The sequence below is a fragment of the Myxine glutinosa genome, chromosome 1, assembly GCF_964187855.1.
Source record: "Myxine glutinosa chromosome 1, kmMyxGlut1.1, whole genome shotgun sequence".
NCBI lineage: Eukaryota > Metazoa > Chordata > Myxini > Myxiniformes > Myxinidae > Myxine > Myxine glutinosa.
The window spans coordinates 204,555,855-204,578,542 of record NC_136261.1 but is presented as its reverse complement, the minus strand read 5'-3'; the positions used below and the strand labels follow the sequence as shown (position 1 = coordinate 204,578,542).

General features: G+C 49.3%; 1 protein-coding gene across 1 annotated transcript in view; it reads right to left on the bottom strand.

Annotated features, from left to right (window-relative positions):
* LOC137433168 (uncharacterized) overlaps window positions 1-22,688 on the bottom strand; it is a 182,872-nt gene that overhangs the window by 150,210 nt on the left and 9,974 nt on the right. The window lies entirely within an intron of this gene.

Here is a 22,688-nt window from a genome sequence, read left to right as displayed (position 1 = left end):
CACACCTTCCCACGTAGTCCAAGCACCTTGCTGTGGATCTCCGACTGCTTTCACATATCTCCCCTCCTCCTCCTTTCTTCTCACCTCCCTCTCAACCATCTTCCTCCTCTCTTTCACACATGCCATATACATATAACATTTAACATGAAGCCACGTCTGCCCAGTCTTTCCCTACCGGAACTTGGGAATGCACTATGCAGGCTCTGCCCCTCTCCTCCAGAGTAACTTGAAATTTCTTTACCACAAGTTCCATGATTTCTCAACATTTAGGATTTGAATCCTGACTAAAAGTAATAGCACACTTCTCCATGCGTCCATGAATATCTGTTCAAAATTGAAGTGAATCCGTGAAGAATTGCTTGAGAAATAGAGTACTGTGGTGCTGTGCATACACGACTCGGTTGCCAGAGAGGTAGGCCACAACGCGTTGGTACAACAAGAGTCTTTATTCAAAGCTCGCACTTCAGCACTGGGCGGGCTCGAGCTTAGAGCCCGCATATATGTCCTGAGGCCACGCCTTGCCCCCGGGCGTGGCCGATCGGTCGAAAGGCGGGGCATGCGTTTTCGTTCCCCGCCTGGACGCTCGCGCCACCCACTGGTGCGCGGAATTATTGTCCCTTGTGCCTGCCACACGCGCCCCCCCAGAATTCCCGCGCACCTGGAGGGTGAGTTTGCGGGGAAGCCGGATGACCCGGCTGAAACGCCCCCTGGCGATGCGTGCAGGGCTGGGGGGTAGCGGGACAGCAGGGCCGGGGGGTGCCGGGGGTCCGACCGCCGGGGGGCGGCCTCGACACGGAGGCAGAGCTGCTTGCGGGGGGTGGTCCAGATCGAGGTGGGCCGGCTTGAGGCGATCCACGGAGATGCGATCCGGGGCACCGCCGATGTCGACGGTGAAATATTTGTCCCCGGTCTCCAGCACGCGGAAGGGCCCGTCGTACGGGGGCCGTAGCGGTGCCCGGTGGGCGTCGTGCCGGACGAAGACGTACTCTGCCATGCGAAGCTCCGGGGCGACGTGGGAAGACGGGCAACCGTGGTGTGCCGTCGGCACCGGGGCGAACCTCCGGGCGGTCTCCTGAAGGGCGGAGCGCTGTTGCGCCGCGGACCAAGGAGCCGTGGAGTCGGGGATAAATTCGACCGGTACCCGCAGTGGTTGCCATGAAGACCAGCTCCACCGAGGACGCGTGCAGGTCGTCCTTGGGCGCCGTCCTGAGGCCCAGCAGGACCCAGGGGAGCCTGTCGGCCCAGCTGCCGTCACGGAGGCTGGCCCGGAGCGCGGCCTTCATCGAGCGATGAAAGCGCTCGCACAGGCCATTGGCCTGGGGGTGGTAGGCCGTGGTGCGGTGTAGTCTTACGCCGAGCCCTTGCGCCACCGCGGCCCAGAGCTCCGAAGTGAACTGGGGGCCGCGGTCGGACGAGATGTCCGAGGGGGCACCGAACCGGGCAACCCAAGTGGCGATGAAGGCTTGCGCCACATCAGCCGCAGACGTCGCCGCCAATGGGACGGCCTCCGGCCACCGTGTGGTGCGGTCCACCATGGTGAGGAGGTGGGTGAACCCCCGCGAGGGGGGCAGAGGTCCCACCAAGTCGACGTGCACGTGGTCGAACCGACGCTCGGGCACCGCAAACGTGGCCAACGGGGCCTGGGTGTGGCGGTGGACCTTTGCGCGCTAGCACGCGAGGCACGTCCTGGCCCAGTCGCGGACGTCCTTCCTGAGGCCATGCCAGACGAACTTCACCGCGACGAGCTTCTGGGCGGCCTTCGTGCCCAGGTGGGACAGGCTGTGGATGGCGTCGAACACTGGGCGCTGCCAGCCAGCGGGCATGATGGGGCGAGGCCGGCCGAGGGAGATGTCGCACAGGAGGGCCGCGCCCGCGGCGTCGAATGGCACCTCGGTGATGCGGAGGCTCGTGACGGCGGTCCGCAAGGCCTGGACGCCGGGGTCGGCGGTCTGGTCCTCCGCCATCCGGGCATCGTCGATCCCGAGGTGGACCGCGTGCGCGACGGACCGGGAAAGGCAATCCGCCACCGGGTTGTCTTTACCCGCCACGTGACGGATGTCCGTCGTATACTCGGACACGGCAGAGAGGTGATGCTGCTGCCATGCCGACCATGGCTCGGCGACCTTGGCCATCGCGAACACAAGGGGCTTGTGGTCGACGAAAGCCGTGAACGGGCGGCCCTCCAGCAGATGCGGAAGTGTCGGACCGCCAGGTGGAGCCCAAGCAGCTCGCGGTCGAAGGTGCTGTAGCGGCGTTCGTGCGGGCGAAGCTGCCGGCTAAAAAACGCCAGCGGTTGCCAAGCACCACGCACCCACTGCTCGTGCACCGCGCCCACCGCGTTGTCCGACGCGTCGGTGGTGAGGGTGATCGGCGCATCGGGCGCCGGGTGCACCAGCATGGTGGCATTGGCCAGGGCCAGCTTTGCGCCCGCAAACGCCGCGGCCATCGGCTCCGACCAGGCGATGTCACCTTTGCCCGGCTTGCCACGGAGGGCCTCGTGCAGGGGGCGGAGGAGCTGGGCGACGTGGGGCACGAAGCGGTGGTAAAAATTTACCATGCCCAGGAACTCCTGGAGCCCCTTGATCGTGCGGGGTCACAGGAAATCCCTGACCGCCTCCACCTTGGCCGGTAAAGGCATGGCCCCGTGCCTGGTGATGCGGTTCCCCAAGAGGTCGATGGTGGCGACGCCGAAACCGCACTTTGCGGGGTTGATGATTAGGCCATGCTGGCCCAGGCGTTCGAAAAGCGTGCGGAGGTGGAGCAGGTGCTCCTCCCGGGACGCGCTCGCGACTAGGATGTCGTCCAGGTAGACATAGAGGAAAGGTAAATCGTGCAAGACGCTGTCCATAAGCCGTTGGAATGCCTGGGCCGCATTCTTCAACCCGAAAGGCATTCGCAGGAACTCGAAGAGGCCGAAAGGGGTGATGACGGCCGTCTTCGGGACATCGCCCGGTTGTACGGGGACCTGGTGGTAGCTCCGGATGAGGTCCACCTTCGAAAACACGGTCGTGTTTGCCAACCGGGCGGAAAAGTCCTGGATATGCGGGACCGGGTAGCGGTCGGGGGTGGTGGCATCATTGAGCCGGGGGTAGTCACCGCCATCCTCCACCGGGCTTCAGCACAATGTGCAGCGGAGAGGCCCAATCGCTGTTTGAGCGCCGCACGATACCCAGCCGTTCCAGCGTGGCGAACTCCGCCTTCGCCACGGCGAGCTTCGTGGGTTCGAGTCGGCGTGCCAGAGCGTCAACCGGCGGTCCGACCGTGGGTATATGGTGCTCCACCCCGTGTTTAACAGCCACCGCTGAGAAGGTGGGCCGCGTGAGGGCCGGGAAACTGGCTAGGAGGCGGGTAAAGTCGTCCGCTGCCGGAAGCGTGCAAACTAAACTCGCTGGGACGGAACCTTTCAGCAAGCCGCTTGGCTAGCCGCTCGGTGAGCCGCTCAGTGAGCCGCTCAACGAGCCGCTCAGCGAACAAGCGAGCGAGCTGAAGGTTTCGGCCTGGATGAGACGTCTGCGCTTAACGTCGACCAACAGCCCATGCGCACATATGAAGTCCGCGCCCAGCAGGGCCATTGGCACGCTGGTGGTCACGAACGACCATTGAAAGCGCTGCCCTCCGAACCGCAGTGAGAGGCAATGCTTCCCGAATGTGCGGATGGGTGTACCGTTGGCGGCAAGCAAAACAGGGCCCCGGCCCACGGCTTGCTTGTCGGACATGGAGGCAGGGAGGACGCTTACCTGCGCTCCTGTGTCACAAAGAAAACGGCGCCCGGACAAGGTGTCCGTGATGAACATGAGGCTGCCGGAATGGCCGACGCTCATGGCCGCAAGTGAGCGCCGGTCGTTTCCCGACCTGTCAAAAGAACACGGCGGGCGGCACGTTTTAGCCTTGCGGCCGAACCTGGCATGGTAGTAGCACCAGGTTTGCGGCGGTGGACCCCGCGGCGGCCGTGTCGGTGGCGGTGGTGGTGGCGGCGGCGGTAGTGGGCGGGGCGTAGTAGCGGCCATGAGGGAAGCAGGGGGCGCTGGAGCCTCCGCACCGGGAGCCACTACGGCAGCACCGTACACCGGCCGCGTGTCGCAGGCCGCGAAATACTTGTCGGCCTCTCCAGCCAGGGCGCGGGGTTTCGTTAGTTTGGAACCGGCCAGCGTGAGGTGCACCTGTGCAGGTAGCTGGCGTAGGAAAAGTGCTCGGAATAAGAAATCCGGGCGCTGGTCTCCAAGCAGGGACAGCATGAAATCCATCCAGATGGATGGTCGTGTGTCGCCGAGGGTGGGAAGGTCCAGGAGGCGGTCGGCACGTTCGACCTCTGTGAGCCCGAACGTGGCGAGGAGGAGACGTTTGAGCGCCTCGTACTTGTGGTCGCCCGGCGGGCGCCGAAGGATGGACACGACTCGGGCGGCAGTGCCAGGCCCGAGGGCGGCGACCACGTGGTAGTACCGGGTCTCGTCCGCCGTGATGCCTCGGAGCTGAAATTGAGCTTCGGCCTGCACAAACCAAACATCGGCTTGCGCTTCCCAAAACTCGGGGAGTTTGACAGCGACGGCGTTGGTAGCCATGGCGCGTTCGGGGGTCAGCAACGGCTGAACCAATTGGGGTCACCAGTGTGGTGCTGTGCACACACGACTCGATTGCCAGAGAGGTAGGCCACAACGCGTTGGTACAACAAGAGTCTTTATTCAAAGCTCGCACTTCAGCATTGGGCGGGCTTGAGCTTAGAGCTCGCATATATGTCCCGAGGCCACGCCTTGCCCCCGGGCGTGGCCGATCGGTCGAACGGCGGGGCATGCGTTTTCGTTCCCTGCCTGGACGCTCGCGCCACCCACTGGTGCGCGGAATTATTGTCCCTTGTGCCCGCCACACGCGCCCCCCCAGAATTCCAGCGCACCTGGAGGGTGAGTTTGCGGGGAAGCCGGATGTGGTGTACGCAGTCCACGATTCAGTGTACGCAGTCCACGAGTCCAGTGGTGTACGCAGTCCACGATTCAGTGTCTTTTCGGAGTCCTCACCAGATACACTTGGTTGATTTTCTTCAAGAGCTCTTTATTTGATATTTTATTTTACTACCCTTAAACACAATGCCAAACTGAAAATGTAAATTAATTGCAGCACTAAAGACAAAATTCCCACGTTTTTGAAGTGGTTGATAAAAATGGGAAGCCGAGCACTTGGTATTTATTGCTGGTACATACGTCTCTATGGCAAATAAAAGGGCTATTAATTTACAATCTCAAGTTGACTCGGACAAGCACTATTTCCAGTAATAATTCATTATTTCGACTGAAAGAACAGTGGTTTGCAGTCAAAATTAATTGAGGTCCGGAACATACCTAATGAGACTGCTGATATAATTGCTCAAAATGTCAAGGAAACTCTTTTAAAGTGTCCTTTTTTTCGAGTGTCCCTGTCCGGAGTGTCCTCTTTTTTGAAAGTTCAAACATGGCAACTCCAACTTTCATAAATTGGAGATGAAATTTAAAATAAAATAGAACAGATATTCACGATATGATTTATTTTACCTGATTAGCCTCAGGCAAGCATTGTATTATGCGAATGCTTCATTTCTTCTTTTGAACAACTTGTTCTTGCGAGACATTCTCTCAAATACATGGAAGGTCTTGTGAGAACAAGTTGTTAGTGTGTAACACTCGCCTTTTGGAACATTCACGTAACACTCACCTTGTGAAATGAATAGCTGAAAGATGCCTTCATCACAGAGCCGTACAAGTAAACGAAAAAACATGTTTTAAGGCTACATACTGATTTTTTAAAAGTTTTAAACTTCTTCTTTTTTACATTAAAAAAAATTCTCATACAATTAAATTTTTAGAGATGAAAATGTACCAGAAAAGAGGACCGTGGCCAAATTTAAGCTCTCTAGGATGTCTGAAACCTAGAAAATGATTGGCTCAAATATTTGTATCAAAATACAAACAAAGTTCAGATGAGGTTCAATAAAAGTGTGTAAAAAGAGAGCAGAAGAAAATGCAGAAAGAAACTTTAAAGGGGAATCGTCGCTCAGATTAATGTTTTCAGCGTAATTTTGACAACGGAAGCTTCATTTTCATATCTCAGACGGTGCCGATCCGCCAATCCTATTTTGGGTATGTCAAATTCAGGTTCTGCTTTGGAGATTCATCTGAAATAAATATAACCATGAAAGGCTTTAAAGATATGTTGGATGACATATATATATATACTAGCGGGGTCACCCGTGGGAATCCCACGGGCATGGATGTGTGTGACATTTCGACATATTGAGTTATATGCTGCACATTCATTTTTACAAAATGGTTACTGCAAGTCATCAGATCCAGAAATGGTGTGAATTTAGTTATTTCACATAATATGTGACCCCTCACTCCTCTCCACCTGACACTCTCCTGTCTCCACCTGACACTCTCCTGTCTCCACCTGACACTCTCCTCTCTCCACCTAGCACTCTCTCCTCTCCAAACCTCACATCCCTCTCCTTTCCAATCCCTCACCTCTCCAATCCCTCACACTCCTCTCCTCTCCAATCCTTCACACGCCTCTCCAATCGCGCCTCACACTCCTCTCCAATCGCGCCTCACACTCCTCTCCAATCGCGCCTCACACTCCTCTCCAATCGTGCCTCACACTCCTCTCCATCGTGCCTCACACTCCCTCCAATCACTCCTCTCCAATCGTGCCTCACACTCCTCTCCAATCACGCCTCACACTCCTCTCCCAATCGTGCCTCACACTCCTCTCCAATCGCGCCTCACACTCCTCTCCAATCGCGCCTCACTCTCGCCTCTCCAATCGGCTTTCCCCGTCTCGTTTCTCTCCTTTTTCTCCCGTCTCGTTCTTTTTCTTGCTCCAAATCGGCCCGTCGGAATCGGAAATCGGCCCGTCTCGCCCGTCGGCCCGTCGGAATCGGAAATCGGCCCGTCTTGCTTTTGTGCTTGTGCGTAAATAAATTGTGTTCATGACACCATTTCTGGTGTTGGGCTAGCGGCTAGGGTGCCGGCTTAGGATCCTGGGTTCGAATCTCGTTTCTGGTGTTGGGCTAGCGGCTAGGGTGCCGGCTTAGGATCCTGGGTTCGAATCTCGGTCGATCGCCGAATTAATGCCAGGGGGTTGACTCAGCCTGTCATCCTTCCGAGGTCGGCTAATTGAGTACCAGTTCACTGGTAATTCCCTGTTTGTCGTTGAAGGCGGCAAAAAGGGTTGGCGTCAGGAAGGGCATCCGGCCGTAAAACATTGCTTCAAAAAGGGACAAAAAAACAACAACTACCACGGTCCCCGAAAAGGCCAACCCCCGCTTTGCGGGGAAAAATGGCCTCTAAACGGTGGTTTTTGACACCATTTCTGGATCTGATGACTTGCCAGTAACCATTTTGTAAAAATGAATGTGCAGCATCTAACTCAATATGTCGAAATGTCACACACATCCATGCCCGTGGGATTCCCACGGGTGACCCCGCAGTTTGCATTGACGTTCGTCGATGGACTCGTTCGCCCGTCTCATTCGTTTCTTGCTGCATCCTGTTCAAGTCTGCGTTCTTCATCGATCGTCTCATTCATTTTGGAAATAGAAGTTTCCACGCAGCGCATGAATTGTCACGATCCTCAAGAGGAATTTGTCTCGTAATCATCAAATGATAAATGGCAAGTAAATTATATTGTGGAAAAAAATTAAAGATTTCAAATAAACCTATTTAAAGTGTATTCGCACATAACTAATTTTAAAAAACGAAGAAATATCTCTCGGTAATTTCCTGAAACATATTTTACTTCCGGCTAATAATGTTGAATTAAATAAAAACGAAGAAATATATGTCGGCATCATTGTTGACGTTTTTGTGACGACTGTCATCAAACGAAAAAGTAATATATCTTAACGGAAAAGCAAAAGCGAATTTTTAATATATATCGACACGTTGCCGTCGGTGTCATGTTGGGCGGTGTATGATACACCATGACGCGATTTTAAAAAATATATCTCTGCATTTTCCCGCGTGTGTGGAATGTTCTCAATTATTGCTGACACCGAGTCCAAAACCATCGATAAAAATGAAATCATATGGTGAGTTAGATTGGAGATAAAGGCGTGAGAGAGACTCAATGGCCTTGAAGTTGAAGTTACAGGCGTTTGAGAATTCATTTCGTTCTATAAACGGCAACTTTCATTGGATTTCCTTCCCGTTTTTTTTCAACCGAGTCGAAAACTATGTTAGCGACTGTGAAAAATGAAATGATATATCGAATTTTTTAATATGTATCGACACGTTGCCGTCGGTGTCATGTTAGGCGGTGTATGATACACCATGACGCGATTTTAAAAAATATATCTGCATTTTCCCGCGTGTGTGGAATGTTCTCAATTATTGCTGACACCGACTCTAAAACCATCGATAAAAATGAAATCATATGGTGAGTTAGATTGGAGATAAAGGCGTGAGAGAGACTCAATGGCCTTGAAGTTACAGGCATTTGAGAATTCATTTCGTTCTATAAACGGCAACTTTCATCGGATTTTCTTCTCGTTTTTTTTCAACCGAGTCTAAAACTATGTTAGCGACTGTGAAAAATGAAATGATATATCGAATTTAAAATAGATATCGACACATTGCCGTCGGTGTCATGTTGGGCGGTGTATGATACACCATGACGCGATTTTAAAAAATATATCTCTGCATTTTCCCGCGTGTGTGGAATGTTTGTGGAAAATTAAAGATTTCAAATAAACCTATTTAAAGTGTATGCGCACATAACTAATAAAAAAAACGAAGAAATATCTCTCGGTAATTTCCTGAAACATATTTTACTTCCGGCTAATATGTTGAATGAAATAAAAACGAAGAAATATATGTCGGCATCATTGTTGACGTTTTTGTGACGACTATCATCAAACGAAATAGTAATATATCATAACGGAAAAGCAAAAGCGAATTTTTAATATATATCGACACATTGCCGGCGGTGTCATGTTGGGCGGTGTATGATACACCATGACGCTATTTTAAAAAATATATCTCTGCATTTTCCCGCGTGTGTGGATTGTTCTCAATTATTGCTGACACCGAGTCTAAAAGTAAAACCATCGATAAAAATGAAATCATATGGTGAGTTAGATTGGAGATAAAGGCGTGAGAGAGACTCAATGGCCTTGAAGTTACAGGCCTTTGAGAATTCATTTCGTTCTATAAACGGCAACTTTCATCGGATTTTCTTCCCGTTTTTTTTCAACCGAGTCTAAAACTATGTTAGCGACTGTGAAAAATGAAATGATATATCGAATTTGATTTGAAATAAAACTGGGGGAGAGCAAGACACCACGGGCCTACAAAACAGGACTCAAAGCTATGCGAGTTAATAAAATGGTGGATATTTGTTTATAGCCACTCCCAGAATGGGTGGAGCTATGGGTGGAGCTACTCTGCAAACCGAGTAAGCCACACCCCGGACAGACACCCAACAGATAGACAGACAGACAGACAGAATCATCTACGGCTATTATAATATATATATATATATATATATATATATATAGATATATAGATATATATATATACTAGCAGAAGTACCCGGCATTGCCGGGCGGGGGAGGGGAGGAGGAGGGGGAAGGGGAGGGGAAGGGAACGGGGGGGAGGGGAGGAGAGGGGGGAGGGGGAGGGGGAGGGGAGGGGAGGGGGAGGGGAGAGGAGGGGGAGGGGGAGGGGAGGGGAGGGAGGGGGAGGGTGGAGGAGGGTGAGGGGAGGGGAAGGTTGGAAGGGGGAGGGGAAGGGGGAGGGGAGGGGAGGGGATAGGGTGTAGGGGGAAGGGAGGGGGTAGGGTGGAGGGGGAAGGGAGGGGGAAGGGGAAGGGGGGGAAGGGGAGGATGGAGGGGGGAGGGGAGGGAGGGGAGGGAGAGGGGGGAGGGGGGAGGGGAGGGAGAGGGGGGAGGGGGAGGGGAGGGGGGGAAGGGGAGGATGGAGGGGGAGGAGAGGATGGAGGGGGAGAGGGGGAGAGGGGGTGGGGAAGGGAGGGGGGAGGGGAGGGGAGGGGGAGGGAGGGGGGAGGGGAGGGGGTGGTGGGGGAAGGGGAGGTGGGGGAAGGGGAGGGGGGAGGTGGGGGAAGGGGAGGGGAGGGGGAGGGGAGGGAGGGGGAGAGGGGTGAGGGGAGGGGGAGAGGGGTGAGGGGAGGGGGGCAGGGGGAGGGTAAGGGTGGAAGGGGGAGGGTAAGGGGGGAAGGGGAGGGGGAAAGGGAGGGTAGGGTGTAGGGGGAAGGGAGGGGTAGGGTGGAGGGGGAAGGGAGGGGTAGGGTGGAGGGGGAAGGGAGGGGGAAGGGGAAGGGGGGGAAGGGGGGGAAGTGGAGGATGGAGGAGGGAGGGGAGGGTGGAGGGGGAGGGGAGGGAGAGGGGGAGGGGGGAGGGGAAGGGGGGGAAGGGGAGGATGGAGGGGGAGGGGAGGACAGAGGGGGGAGAGGGGATGGGGAGGGGGAGGGAGAGGGGGAGGGGAGGGGGAGGGGAGGGAGAGGGGGGAGGGGGAAGGGGAGGGGGAGGAAGAGGGGGGAGGGGAGAGGAGGGGGGAGGGAGGGGGAGGGGGAGGGGAGGAAGGGGGAGGGGAGGGGGTCTGGATGCGGAGGGGGAGGGGAGGGGAGGGGGAGGGGAGGGGGAGGAGAGGGAAGGGGGGAGGAGGGAGTGGGAGGTGGGGGAGGGGGAGGAGGAGGGGGAGGGTGGAGGGTAAGTGGGGAAGGGGGAGGGGAAGGGGGGAAGGGGAGGGGGTAGGGTGGAGGGGGAAGGGAGGGGGTAGGGTGGAGGGGGAAGGGAGGGGGAAGGGGAAGTAGGGGAAGGGGAGGATGGAGGGGGGAGGGAGAGGGGGAGGGGAAGGGGGGGAAGGGGAGGATGGAGGGGGGAGGGGAGGATGGAGGGGGGAGGGGAGGTAACATTACATTACACACACACAAACTGTGTTTTATGTTCAACGGTCTGGCGACGGGGATGGAACATCACGTGATCGCTCTGAGCGAATCAGCGCGCTGCTCTGCCACCGGCTCAGATTCCGTGTATAATATTCCTCGCTGAAAAAAAATATGGATCTAAAGATGAAAGAACAAAAAACCTTTGTGGTGTGAATGGCAATGTTCATCGCTGAAATGTGAAAAAACGCAATCGCTTTTCGCTCTGAATTACGTGCGAACGCTTAACTGTGAGTTTATGGTGGCAAGGAACATCATGTGATCGCTCTGAGCGAATCAGCACGCTGCTCTGCCACCGCCTCAGATTCCGTGCATAATATTCCTCGCTGAAATAAAAATATGGTAAAAACATATTATGAAATAATTTTTTTTTAGGTTGGCCATGTTCTTCCCGGGCTCAATGGCCATGTCTATGCCAAATATCAAGCACGTGAGCCTCCCCGTTTAGGAGTCTATCGGTAACATTACACACACACAAACTGTGTTTTATATATATATACATATATAGATATCTATCTATCTATCTATCTATCTATCTATCTATCTATCTATATATATATATATATATATATATATATATATATATATATATATATATATATATATATATATATATATATATATATAGGCGAGACAAGAGATGGATAAGACATATCGGCTGGTTCATTGTTTTTGTTTGTTTAGCATCACCGCCCACCTGCCTGTAAAAAAGTTTTTTGGGGGAAATGTCCATCTCGGTCGCAGCATGTGACTAGTTCAAGGTCATGCTGATGCACACGGTGAAAACAAATAGGTGAAATGCCATTCGTTGTTTGTCAAATTTGTTCCCCTTTTGTGCAAAATGTGCCAATTTTCACCACACTAACGCCCTGCCCCTTTTTGCTTCAAGTTAGGGGTCTCTGTTCTGTTCCTGTTTGAATCACACCACCCAAAATTATGCGTATTTGCATTTTCTGTGAGTTTTCTTTATTTTTCAAACAAAGGAATCAGTGGCTGCATGTAGGATGTTTGTGGTCAGGTCAGTCTTTTGGGAGTGCCACTAGTAACGTGTAACCCAATACTACCTGCCGCATGGCTGGGTTGTCGGCTACTAAACTGACACCTCTCACTGGCTTTGCTAGTGGGAAGAGTGACTGTGACACCCTGCCAGAACCAAAAACAACACCTGACAGGGTGGATAAGCTCCCTTCGGGAACCAACAACCATTCAGTATGGAGATGGTGTCTCCTAAAAACACCCAAAGGGGGTAGGAAAATTTATTTTTCCACCTGGCCTAGTTACCCCTTCCTACACTGGTCTTGTGAAGAGTTTGACTTGTTTCAGTACTAGGTGAAGGTTTTGTCAGTTTTTCTTCTTTTTCTTTGCAGCCCTCTACATGTAGTGGCTCTCAGCCTTGTTTAGGGCAAATTGCAATATTTGTCAAGCCTTCGATATGCGGACTTCACCCATGAACAAGGTGACAACATTTTGACCATCCTTCATGATTAAAATTGTGAGCTGAATTGCCCTTAAAAGATTGCACACATTTTATACAGTCAACGAATCAATAGTCAATAGAACAGTTGGACTTAAAATAAACCTGATAGCTTCTTAAATATCAGAATTGGTATTACATTTAAAATAAATAGCACAGCAAAGCGGGCGTAACCCATCAGCCCATGCATGGTGGAAACCAATTTTAAGATGGCTGCCGTGGCGGCCATATTGAAAATCGCAGCGCACCCATTTTCCAAAGGAACCTTCCTCTACTCAACCCCAACACACACTGCTAAAATGGATTTAATCGGACAAGCCGTTCTGCTTGAAATTGACGGAAACCAATTTCAAGATGGCTGCCGTGGCGACCATATTGAAAATCGTAGCGCGCCCATGAACCTTCCTCTACTCAACCCCAACACACCCTGCAAACAAGGATTTAATCGGACAAGCTGTTCTGCTCAAAATTTATGGAAACCAATTTCCAGAAGATGGCTACCGTGGCGGCCATATTGAAAATAGCAGTGCGCCCATTTTCGAAAGGAACCTTCCTCTACTCAACCCCAACACACACTGCAAAAATGGATTTAATCGGACAAGCCGTTCTCCTTGAAATTGACGGAAACCAAAAGTTGACGGACGCCCGGACGCTCGGACGCCCGGACGACGCCCGTGACGACAATACCCCTTAGCCCAATTTGGGCTGAGGGGTGAAAACGACAACAAAACTCGCCTCGAAGCTGTCGAGCCTGGGTTAGAATTCCGACCCAGCTATAAACTGTCATCGCGGTGTTTCACAGGCAGGGTGCTTCATCAATGTGTGTGTTGTCCCTCGGGTGGACGCTAGACTTGGCGTTCTGTCTGCCAGCATTCGTTGTTAAATGTTAAAGACCCTACAGTGTATTTTGCGAAGAGTAGGCGAGCCATCGCCGGCACCCTGTACAAATTTCAAAATTCTTACCCCAATCTTAGTGAAACGTTAGGTCTGGCCAGCCAGTTCATGAAAGACTTGGGCCAAACCCACAATAATGTGTGAATAAATGTGGCTTTTAAAGAAGAAGAAGATTGAAAAACATTAATATAAAAAATTCAAGAAAATGGAAAACGCTACAAAGAAAATATTAGTATGTGTTTATGATCTTGATTTTAATGTACAGTACAAAACACCATACCACCCCCTCACTCCTCCTCCAGCACTCCTGCCCCCTGCCTCACCCCAGTCCACCATGCACCTACACGAGAGCAGTGGTAAGCACTGACTATAACCTGCTTATCAAACCTGTTCTGCATGCCTACAGAGATGGCCCTGTGGCTCTTTTGAGGTAAACAAATCCTGAAGATTAATGAATCCTTTTAATGTCCTCTCCTTTCCCAAGTCGAGTCTGGAGTGCAAACTTGTCATCAGCAAAATTGTGTAAACTTGTGTCAAGCAGAGCAAGTCTTAAGGGGTTAATTCTTTTAGAATCCTGAAGTGTTTGCTTGCAAAAACAGGTTTGATAAGGTACCGAACCCAAGCTGAAAAGACAAGTGTATCCCTAGTTCAATGCTACACAGAAAGCTCTTTTTAGGCCTTCAATTGATGTTGTTCAGAATATTAGTCAGCATACTTTTAAAGTTCTTTCTGTACATAGCTCGTAACTTTGCAGCAATTTTCACCTAAACCTCGACACGAGTCCAGGAATGCATTGCAGTGGACCCCACCATCTTCAAACAATGTATCAATGTATCATTGTTCTTCAAAAATGTACAGATACATGCTAAGAGATCAGACTTCAGAGGTGTATACACATTGTAGAGAAGAACTTCGACAAAGTGCTTAAAGCATTGAAAACAAGCGAACATTTAACAAAATTAAAGTTTGGAGGTTTGGTCAACAGGAACACCAAAGTATCAATCACGAATGACTGAACACGACCAGAGCATGAATTTGTCTTCACACGCATAAGTGCAATTAGTATTGTACAACGTGTATATATATTACATGTAATATAACAAGTGCTGTCAGCAAAGGGTGTGGAGGATTCTTTCAACATCCACATCTATGTTTTAAAACAGCAACCTTTTCAAACAGAATTAAACAAGCAGATACACATCTGCTCAAAGAACCACACCCAAACACACACTTTCCATACCCTACCCTTTATCTAAGTATTAACCGATAACTAGCAGAAGTGCCGGGCGTTGCTCAAGCGAAAAAAGCATTAACATCTTACGATAATTCACCAAATGTCTGTCCGTCTGTCTGTCCGTCCGTCCGTCTGTCTGTTCCCAGGTACCGCAAAAACGGCTGAACCGATCGCAACGTAATTTTAGGTGGGTAATCCTGGGACCCCCTGGAGTAAAATAGGCTATATTGTTGTTCCAATTTTTTCCAATTTTTCCAATTTTCCACTTTTTCCAAACACGATGGAATAATATTTACCGATATGAACAGTGATGTGGCTTTTATTGAAATTCTACAAATACTGTTTAGATTTTGATGATTTGCGTGTGATATGATTTAAAGGATGTTTATATGAATTGTTTAAAATAAAAAAAAGTCTTCAATTTCTGATATTTTTCCTTTTCATTTGGGCCTCCCAATTGAAGCCCCGCCCATAGGGCGGGTACCGTTGCTAGTTTTTGAAATGAGGGAAAATATGATGGAAAAGCAATTACATCCGAATCAGAATCCATCACAAATGTCAAATCATCATTTTACCTTTTCGTTGAATATACAGTTGAATTTGTTGTTGTTGAATGCATTCAGAAAGTATTCAGACCCCTTCACTTTTTTCACATTTTGTTATGTTGCAGCTTTATGCTGAAATCGTTTAAATTCATTTTTTCCCTCATCAATCTACACTCAATACCCCATAATGACAAAGAGAAAACAGGATTTTAGAAAGTTTTGCAGATTTATTAAAAAGAAAAAACTGAAATATCACATTGACATAAGTATTCATACCCTTTGCTATGACACTTGAAATTTAGCTCAGGTGCCCCCCATTTCTCTTCATCATCTTTGAGATGTTTCTCCACCTTGATTGGAGTGCACCTGTGGTAAATTCAATTGATTGGACATGATTTGGAAAGGCACACACCTGTCTATATAAGGTCTCACAGCTGACAATGCATATCAGAGGAAAAACCAAGCCATGAGGTCAAAGGAAGTGTCTGCAGAGCTCAGAGACAGGATTGTGTCGAGGCGCAGATCTGGGGAAGCCGACAAAAAATTGCTGCCACAGAATCTTGTTTCTCACAGTCTGAGAGTCCTTTAGGTGCTTTTTTTCAAACTCCAAGTGGGCTTTCATATGTCTTTCACTGAGGAGAGGCTTCCGTCTGGCCACTCTGCCATAATGCCCAGATCGGTGGAGTGTTGCAGGGATGGTTGTCCTTCTGGAAGTTTCTCCCATCTCCACACAGGATCTCTGGAGCTCAGCCAGAGTGACCATCGGGTTCTTGGTCACCTCTCTTACCAAGGCTCTTCTCCCCCGATTGCTCAGTTTGACCGGGCGGCCAGCTCTAGGAAGAGTCCTGGTTGTTCCAAACTTCTTCCATTTAAGAATTATGGAGGCCACTGTGCTCTTGGGAACCTTCAATGCAGCAGAGATTTTTTTTGTCGGCTTCCCCAGATCTGTGCCTCGACACAATCCTGTCTCTGAGCTCTGCAGACAGTTCCTTCGACCTCATGGCTTGGTTTTTGCTCTGATATGCATTGTCAGCTGTGAGACCTTATATAGACAAGTGTGTGCCTTTCCAAATCATGTCCGATCAATTGAATTTACCACAGGTGGACTCCAATCAAGGTGGAGAAACATCTCAAAGATGATCAAGAGAAATGGGAGGCACCTGAGCTAAATTTCAAGTGTCATAGCAAAAGGTCTGAATACTTATGTCAATGTGATATTTCAGGTTTTTCTTTTTAATAAATTTGCAAAACTTGTCTAAAATCCTGTTTTCTCTTTGTCATTATGGGGTATTGAGTGTAGATTGATGAGGGAAAAAATGAATTTAAACGATTTCAACATAAGGCTGCAACATAGCAAAATGTGAAAAAAGTGAAGGGGTCTGAATACTTTCTGAATGCACTGTATGTTGGTGAATTTGGGACTGAAATATTCATCACATTTCTGAGTTAAATATGATGACGTTCACGAAGAAGAAGCCTTACCACCAACTTCTACCGCTTCCGGAATTGTTTTATTACTTGTGGTCAAATGTCTGGTGATTGTTTTGTATTTATTTAAGTGAATGTGTGCTTGTATATAACTGTCATTAATCAAAAAGGCTTAGACACTATAGAGAGATTTTTCAAAAATCCAAAAAAACGAACTTTTTTTGCCCAAAACACTCCCAAGCAGTCACTGATAACCTCTGAAAGTTTGACGAAGATCCGTTCAGCCATCTCTAAGGAAAATGGCAACACACACACACACAGACGTGTTCTCTTATATAGTAGATTAATGAGTGATACAAGTGATATTATTGTAGGACAAACTCGTTAAAGATGTACACGTATATTTTGTAGAGGTGGATGTAATCGAATGGGCCTAGAGATAAACAAAATATAAGACAAAGGGGTAGGAAAATAGAAAAGAGGAAAATAAGTGTAAACGCATATCGATGAGATTGAAAGACAGGGGAAGAATAAACATAAGGTACACTCAGTCAACAGCTTGGTATGTAGACAAGCAAGACAGAACTTGGGATTTTAACCTGGCACCTCATTCACTCCCCGCACCCTGAATCGCTATGCACTCAGATGGGATTTTCCAAAACAGGTTACATTTAACAATATTAAAAGTAGTGCTATGGGCTGACAGGATGGCATGGAAACATGTACACTCGCCTCTAAGCCATCTAAGCCATCTAAGCTTGGGTTGGAATCTCGGCCCAGCTATAAACTGCCATCCCAGGGTTTCACCAGGCAGGGTGATTCATCAATGGTGTTCAGTCCCTCCGATGGATGGTAAACTGGGCCTGCCAGCATTCGTCAGCTGGTAAAGATCCCACATTCGTTCTTTGTGAAGAATGGGCGAGCTATCGCCGGTACCCTGAAGAAAGGCTTGAACAAAGGTTAAGGCTCCTTGGCACACCTGAGCTCCTCACCACATGCAAGGCTTTCATCCGCAGCTCAATGGAATACTGTTCCCCCCTCTGTGCCGTTGCTCCTGCCTCACACCTAGCTCGGCTTCACGCTGTTGAAACCAAAGCTTTCAGAATCATTGGAATCTCCCGCGATGAAGCTGACTCCGAGGGCCTTCTACTCACTCACCGCAGGCAGGTTGGTGGTCTTTCTGTCTTCTACCGACTCCTCTCCAGGCCTTGCTCCCCCAGCTCTCTCTGTGCTCTGTCCTCCAAATATTCCGACAGGTCGCACAAGATCTGCCAGCAACCCTCTTATGCTTAAACTGCCAAAATCAAGACTCTCTATTCACCTTCACTCCTTCATTCCTTTTTTCTCCCACCTCTGGAACAAACTCCCTCACTCTCTTCAATCCCACTCCTCCCTCCAGGTCTTTAAAACAGCTGTTCACCACCATCTCTTATCTTCTCCCATCCAAAACCTTTATCTTTTCCACCCCCGCTAATTTCACCCCAGATCCACTTTTTTGAAATACCAACTTTTTTCCTGGAAGTCCTTGCAGTGTCCACGTGTTTTACACCTCTGCCAACCTCCCCCCTTCCCACGCCTCCTCCCCCCAAGCCACCTACCTCCCACAGATCTCCCGATGGCCCTGCTCTCAAATGTTGTGTTTGTGCTTCCCCTTCTCTCCCCATCTTGTCTACCACTACCCTTATTATATGTTTTGTCTGTCTGTTTGATTTTTTTGTGTGATAAATGTTAGCTCTTTCACAAGCCTCAATCCTATATATACAAAAAAAAAAAAAAAAAAAAATCTAAATTGCTGCCCTCACTACTGCTGGGATGGCAATGGCAACTCACCCAGTATTAATCCGAGCCAGGAAACTGCGTAGGCATGACCGAACCTGCCTTTGGACAGAACACCAGAATGCAAATACGAAAGTAGTGCCGATATCCAGGGTATCTCTGGTACAAATCTGGGGTAGCCCAGGTACAAATCCGGGGTAGCCCTGGTACAAATCCGGGGTAGCTCTGGTACAAATCCGGGATAGCCCTGGTACAAATCTGGGGTAGCCCTCGCTGAGGGTTACGCATCTCAAAAAAGGCCTACCCAATATCAAGCACCAATTCAAAAGGACATAGAAAGACACTTGGTAGCACACGTACCTCCACCAGGATGAACAGTTTACTTTTTGTATCGCATTGATAGGCCAGATCTGAACCAAGACCTTAACTGAAACCAATTCAATTTGTTCTTGTCATACACCCAACTTGTCCACCAAGTTTTGTCTGAATCCATCCGCAACGTTGTGAGATATCATGCTATCCCGGTGTGTACCCCGGTTTAGAACAGGTACACCGTATCCCTGCGTGTCGTAAGAGGTGATTAAAAGGGTTGGCATCTGGAAGGGCATCCGGCCATAAAACATTGCCTCAAAAAGGGAACCATAACAATTACAACTACATATGGGCAGGGTACAGCCCGAAGTACCCAGTGGGGGACCCCACTCCCTCTCGTCAAAAATCAAGGTGGGGAACCCGATCGAAGCAAGGGTGGAAATCATTCCATTTATGACGACGAAACGTCTGATGCCCCACGTGGAGATCGGTTTCTGAGGTTTGGGACATGGAATGTAGGGACAATGACAGGGATATCAGGAGAAGTGGTGGAAGTATTGGTCAGAAGAAGAGTGGACATATGTTGTGCGCAAGAGACGAGATGGAAGGGAAGTGGTGTGAGAATGGTGAAGGGTAAGCAGGGACAGAAATACAAGTTTGTGGGGCAAGGGTGCCCGGAAGGCGTGCATGGTGTTGGTGACCTGTTTTCTGAGGAGTTTGTAGACAGTGTGGTGAGTGTGACTAGAGTGAGTGATAGGTTGATGATGGTGAAAATGATGATTGGAAAGCTCTTGGTGAACGTCATCTCGGGATATGCTCCGCAGGTTGGTCTGAGCGATGAAGAGAAGGACAAGTTCTGGTGTGCGATAGAGAAGCTGATGGAAAACGTGAAAGATGAGAAAGTTGTTGTGGTAGGAGGAGACCTAAATGGACATGTGGGAAGGAGTATGGACGGTTTTGAGGGAGTTCATGGGGGTTATGGATATGGTGTGAAGAATGGAGAAGGTGAAAGGATTTTGGAGTTTGCTGACGTAGCTGGTTTGTTGATTTGTTATACTCAGTTCCAGAAAGAGGATAATAAGCTTGTTACATGCACGTCAGGTGGGTCGACAACAACCGTTTACCACCTGATGGTGCATAGGCGAGATAGGGGGCACCTCCGCGACACAAAGGTGATCCCGCGGGAGGAGGCTGTTTCACAGCACCACTTGGTTGTCTGCGACATCAGGGTGAAAGGTGCGAGGAGAGCTCGGCGGGTGAAGTACCAACCAAGAATGATGGTGTGGAGGTTGAAAGAGGCGATGGTGAGGGAGGCATTAAAAGAGAGGCTGCGTATGGTAAAGGATGATGTGGTTGAGCTTGAAAGTGGTTGGATGTCAATGAAAGCTAGTCTGTTGGGAGCCGTTGGTGAGGTATGTGTGGATGGACAAAAGGACCACCAAGGCACTCGGAAACATGGTGGTGGAATGATGAAGTTGGAAAGAGGATTGACGAGAAGAGGAGGAAGTTCAAGGAGTGGCAGAAGGCGAAGGGTACGGGGGCAGGAAAGGCAGAGCATGAAAGTTATAAGGCAGCCAAGAAGGCTGCAAAGAAAGAGGTAGCAAAGGCGCAGGAGGCATGTAGGAAAATGTTCGGAGAACGCTTGGATTCGGAAGAGGGTCAGAGAGCGGTATTCAGGATTGCAAAGCAGAGGTGTGATGTGATGGGGGTGAGTTGCTTGAAGGATGAAGTGGGACAAATCGTTGTGGACCCAGATGGAATTAAAGGAAGATGGAAGAAATATATGGAAATGCTGTTAAATGCAGAGAATGAATGGGATGGCAACATAGAGAGTAACCCAGGTTTCGGACGGGCAGAGAAGATAACCGAGAAGGAAGTTGAGGAAGCGATAAAAGCAATGAAGAGTAGAAAAGCGGGAGGGCCGACGGGAGTTGTGGGAGATATGTTGAAGGCAGCAGGAAGTTGGGTTGTGAAGAGAATGACAGAGATCTGTAATCTGGTGGTGAAAGAAGGCCGCATTACAGTGGATTGGGAACTGAGTACCCTCGTCCCTCTACACAAAGAGAAAGGTGACCCTCTGGACTGTGGCTCGTATCGAGTGATAAAGTTATTGGAACATGGAATGAAGGTATTGGAAAGGGTGTTGGAGAGGAGGATAAGAAAGAAAGTGAAGATCGATGAAATTCAGTTTGGATTTATGCCAGGAAGAGGAACGACAGACGCGCTTTTTATTGTAAGGCAGTTGCAGCAGAAGTACATGGAGAAGAGGAAGAAGTTGTTTCTTGGGTTTGTTGATCTGGAGAAAGCATTCGATAGGGTTCCACATGAAGTAGTGACATGGGCATTGAGGAAGTTAGGAGTGGAGGAATGGTTGATCAGAGTTGTGAAGGCAATGTACGAAAGAGCGTGCACAGCTGTAAGGACGAAGGACGGTAACAGTGGTGAGTTTGAGGTGAAGGTGGGAGTGCATCAGGGGTCGGTACTAAGTCCACTACTATTTGTAGCTGTGTGGAGGTGCTGGCTCAGAACGTAAAGGAGGGTTTACCGTGGGAGTTGTTGTATGCAGATGATCTGGTGATGATTGCGGAAAGTATGGATGGACTGAAGGAGAAGATGAACAAGTGGAAGGAATGTATGGAGACAAAAGGTCTGAAGGTGAATATCGGAAAGACGAAAGGGTTCATCAAAAATGTCGTGGTCTGAGAGTTTCATTAACCAGTGTGGCAGCTACATTCAAGTGTAAGGTGTGCACAGAGGGAGCTGCAGATGGAGGAAATGTTGAGTTGGATCTTGGAGACGGCATGAAGTTGGAAGGTGTGACAACATTTTGCTGCCTATGAGACATGTTGAATGGAGAATGTGGATCAGACTCGGCAACAGTTGTTTGAGTGAGATGTGCATGGAAGACGTTTTGGGAATGGAGTGGCGTGCTGACGAGGAAGGGAGTGTCGTTGAAGCTGAAGGGAAAGGTTTATGCTGCACGTGTGAGAAGTGTTATGATTTATGGGCGCGAGACATGGGTTATGAACGTAGAGCAGCAACGAAGGCTGGAAAAGGTGGAAATGCGAATGGTTCGGTGGATGTGTGGAGTATTGTTGAGAGAGATGAAGACAAATTAAGAATTGTGAAAGATGATGGGAATAGAGCCTGTGATGGATGCTGTGAAGAGAAACAGGTTGAGATGGTTTGGTCATGTGTTGAGGAAGGATGATGGAAATGAATGTAGAAGGAAGTAGAGGACGGAGAAGACCGAGAAAGACTTGGCAAAAGGTAGTGGAAGAAGAAATGTGGGCAAGGGGGTTAACAAGGGGAGATGCAGAAAATAGGGCAAAATGGAGAAGATTGTCATGGGACCTGCAAGGCTAACCCCCGCTCTAGCAGGGGAAAATGGCCTTAAAATGCCTGTTGTTGTTGTTGTTGTTGTTGTCCAGTACCAGGTATATCATTTTCGGCCCTAACTCTCAAGTGTGAAGAATCGTTTAAGAAATTATAGTATCCGGATCCTGATCTGCATCTTCACCAAAATCGAATCAATTCATCGTTGTCCCTCACCCAGCCTGTCCACCAAGTTTTGTCCGAATTGGTTCCTAATGAATTTTGAGACATCCTGCAGATAGACAAACAGGCAAACAAGGGTGAAAACATAACCTCCGTCTACGTTTGGTGGCAGAAGTAATAAGTGTGGAGTAAAGAAATTACAGTATTTTGGTTCACATTGAATGGTCATGACATCCCCTTTTACCCCAAACCACATAAATCCACACCTGATCCAATTTGCCAACTAGAACGGCACGCGTAGAATGCATAGTCTCGCCTCGAACGTTCATTCTGAACAAAAACTGAACACAATGCTATTATGGCCCACTGCTATTTTGGCCCATACCCGTATCATCCATGCACCCTATTATGTGACATCTTTTCTTGGTGTGGGTTATGAACGTCATAAATTTAATTATTCATTCACATCAGATCATACATCATATATATGAAGTTTCAGATTTTTCGGATAAAGATTTCAATTCAACCAACTATGGCTGAAATCGAACTTCACCGATGGCGTCATCATTATCCACAGGGATAGGGAAAGAAGGTTTGTGTG